Raw genomic sequence first — 3,993 nt, forward strand, 5'->3', positions numbered from 1 at the left:
TTTTGACCAATTTGGATATTATGGTATTCAGTCTTGTTACAGTTTGCTCAGGATTACATGTTACTACGAAGTAAAGTATTTTGTGCCAAGCGTTTATATTACGAGTGGACTCATGAACTAGTTGGTCAAAATAAATTATATATTTCCGCCAACATATCGAGAGCAGATTGGAGTTACCCCCCCCCCCATCCATAATTATAATTGACTCAGTCAGGTACCTATTCGAGATGAGACTCAGATTTTAACAGTCGTTCTCATGATTAACAATAGATAGCTAAACTATTGGTAAGTTTTACACCACAGCCACTTTTTAAAGATTTTTATGTTTAAATTATGATTTCAACTCTAGTAGACAGTTTCATAATATAAAACGGTGTGTTTACTTATTTATGATTTCTAGTTTTCTCAACAGATAGAAGAAATGCAGCATATGTTACTGGAGAAATGCGGCACGGAATGTTTCTAATGACAACCACAGTTTTACCAAGCCACAGAGCTAAATCAGGAAACAAATTCAGTTCATGTTACGAAACAAAAAAGTCCGATTTAAGGGATGCTGGAATTGGTTTGCAACGTTTCGGTCTGCGATAATCCAGCGCTTCACAGGCAAATTAGCACCCGCTTCCGACCTGAATGGAGGCAATTGCAAGAATTTACATGTATTTAAATGTTTGTGAGTAATTATCCGTCCGAATTACGGTAATACTGCGTGATGGTGGAGCTGTGCTTACACCAAGTCAGCTTCAATACATCCATTGTCTGTCATCCCCACATCGGTTGAATCCTTAAGCAATAGTATGTTAATAGGTTCCAAAGGAGCTGCAAATTGGGGAACGGTCGTTCACTGCTCTTAAGTCATATAACACTGATGGCAGTGCGGTGGGAAGAGGCTCACATTCGTGATCAAATCAAGCTCCGTTTTCACCTTTGACAGAAAACACAACACATTTCATAGTCGTAGCCTAAACTGTGACAGCTTTTCTGGCTAATGATTTCCACCTTGAGCGTCGAACGCAAATATGTCCTGATTTCTTCGAGCAGTTCTTGGAATTCTTTCAGCTATGAACATCGAAACAGGAGAAGCCTCTTTCTGATACTAAGAGGCATTTAAATCATATTGAAACTCATATCCTGAAGTGGATTTAGTTTATCCCGGATGAAATTTGTGCTCAACGGCCACTGTCTAGAAAAGATTCACTTTAAGATTCACTTTACTTTGATTTCGTTGTTGTAGTCATAACCCCGAAGACTTGCTTTATTCATTTCTCTACACTACCCCATCCTGTGCAAGGTTCTTCAACTCTGCAACATAGTCTTGTATATCCATTTGAATCTGCACATTGTATTCAGGTTTTCCTCATCCTTTAATTTTTACCTTCCACTCTCCTTTCAGTCACCAGAAATGATTCCTTTATGCCTCAAGATGTGTCCTATCAACCGATCCCTTCTGCTAGTAATGTTTTCACAGATTTCTCTTTTCCGCAATTCGATTTAGTATCTTTTCATTAATTTTTAAACCTATCCGTCTAATTTTCAACACTCTTTTGTAGCGTCACATTTCAAAATTTCTGTTCTCTTCTTGTTTCTACTGCTTGTCACCCACGTTTCGTATAAGACTTCCTAACACTTACCTTAAATATATATTAGATGTTCAGAATGATTACTTTTTCAGAAACATTGTTTTTGATATTTTCAGGCTGGATTTTATAACTCCTATTTCGGCCATCGACAGTTATTTTCGTGCCCAAATAGCAATACTGATCGATCGCTTTTAGTATCTTATTTTCTGTACTACATACCCTAGCATTGCCTGTTTTAATTCCCGTTTCATTAACCATGTTTGCTGTTGTTGATAATCGTATGCAACGTATAACCTCTTTTCAAGACAATACCCATTCCGTTCATCTGTTCTTGCATGTCCATTGTTATCTGTTTAATAATTTCAGTGTCATGGACACATGGTAAAATTTTTATTCGTTCTTCTTGAAGTTTAAAGCCCATTCCAGATATCTCCTTGGTTTTTATTTTCTAGCTTACTCAATATATAAATCGAATAACGTCGGGGAGAGGTTGCCAACCTATTTCACTCCCTTCTCGATTACTGCTTCCTTTTCGTGCCCTGCTACTCTTATAATTTTAGTCTGGTTTCTAGACAAGTCGTAGATAATTTTTCGCTCACTGAGTTTTACAACTATTGGCAGAATTTGAGAGAGTGATTTCCAGCCAGCACTGTCAAAAGATTTCTATAACCTTTTCAATTCTATGATCGTAAGTTTGACTTTCTTGATCTAAGACAAATCATGAGGCCTATAAGAGCATGTGTTTTCCTACATTTCTCCTGTACCGAAATTAATTCCTTCCAGGTGAGCTTCCACCAGTTGTTGTGTTCTTTTGTAAATAATTCGTATCAGTATTCTGCAATAATGATTGGTAAACTGGTGGTTCGAAATATTCACACTTGTCACGTTGTGCTTTCTTCGCAAATATTTACATTCTACTTGAAGTCCCCTGTCTCATCAGCCTTGCAAACAAGGTAGAATAGTTATGTTATGGCTGGTTCTCCCTAGTACCTCAATAATTCTTTGTGAATGTCGTCTACTCCAGGGACTGTGCTTCTATTTAAGTATCTCCTGCTGTGTCCAGTTATTCTCGCAGAGTCACATCTCCCATCTCATCTTCACTTACTTCCTCTTGTCTTCACGCTTGCTTCCAATATATGGTGCCCCTATGTATTCCTTCCACCGTTCATCCTACCTACCTTTACTTAGAACGGGCTTACCATCTCAGCTCCTAACATTGATATAGGCGCTTAGGCACTTCTGTTTTCTTCAAAGGACTCTCTAAATTTCCTACATAATTTATTGCAAGAGCCCACATCTGCTCCTAGGACTGATTTTCAGATTAGAATCTCATTTATAAATTTTTGTCTTACCATTGCGCAGACAATTTGAGTCTGGCAGAAGTAAAGCTGTGAGTACCGGACGTGAGTCGTGCTTCGGTAGCTCAGTTGGTAGAGCACTTGCCCGCGAAAGGCAAAGGTCCCGAGTTCGAGTCTCGGTCGGGCACACAGTTTTAATCTGCCAGGAAGTTTCATATCAGCGCACACTCCGCTGCAGAGTGAAAATCTCATTCTGGAAACATCCCCCAGGCTGTGGCTAAGCCATGTCTCCGCAATATCCTTTCTTTCAGGAGTGCTAGTTCTGCAAGGTTCGCAGAAGAGCTTCTGTAAAGTTTGGAAGGTAGGAGACGGATACTGGCAGAAGTAAAGCTGTGAGTACCGGACGTGAGTCGTGCTTCGGTAGCTCAGTTGGTAGAGCACTTGCCCGCGAAAGGCAAAGGTCCCGAGTTCGAGTCTCGGTCGGGCACACAGTTTTAATCTGCCAGGAAGTTTCATATCAGCGCACACTCCGCTGCAGAGTGAAAATCTCATTCTGGAAACATCCCCCAGGCTGTGGCTAAGCCATGTCTCCGCAATATCCTTTCTTTCAGGAGTGCTAGTTCTGCAAGGTTCGCAGAAGAGCTTCTGTAAAGTTTGGAAGGTAGGAGACGGATACTGGCAGAAGTAAAGCTGTGAGTACCGGACGTGAGTCGTGCTTCGGTAGCTCAGTTGGTAGAGCACTTGCCCGCGAAAGGCAAAGGTCCCGAGTTCGAGTCTCGGTCGAGCACACAGTTTTAATCTGCCAGGAAGTTTCAATTTGAGTCATTTCGGTGTCTCCAGGATTCCTCCGCTTATGCAAGCTTCTTTCATGATTATTAAACCAAGTATTAACACTGATTACATTTAATTAGGTTCTAAATTCTACGACACAATCACTTTTTCATTCCTTCGTCCTGTCCATGTTCTACTAATATTTTCCCTTTTCGTCCTTTTCCAATTATGAAATTCAATTCTGCCATCACATACTTTCGTGTCCTTAAACAACGTGAACACTTTTATTACTTCATCGAACATTATATCAATCCCTTATTCACTTGTGGAGTTAGTAATGAATA

At 40.1% G+C, this 3,993-nt stretch overlaps 1 non-coding gene across 1 annotated transcript; it reads left to right on the forward strand.

The window, feature by feature from the left end:
- The first annotated feature begins 3,591 nt into the window (after positions 1-3,591).
- Trnas-cga (transfer RNA serine (anticodon CGA)) lies at positions 3,592-3,666 on the forward strand. The gene has a single exon. It is a non-coding gene; the product is annotated as a tRNA-Ser (tRNA).
- The last annotated feature ends 327 nt before the right edge of the window (positions 3,667-3,993 follow it).

This window comes from Schistocerca gregaria, chromosome 1 (assembly GCF_023897955.1).
Source record: "Schistocerca gregaria isolate iqSchGreg1 chromosome 1, iqSchGreg1.2, whole genome shotgun sequence".
NCBI classification, from domain to species: Eukaryota; Metazoa; Arthropoda; class Insecta; order Orthoptera; family Acrididae; genus Schistocerca; species Schistocerca gregaria.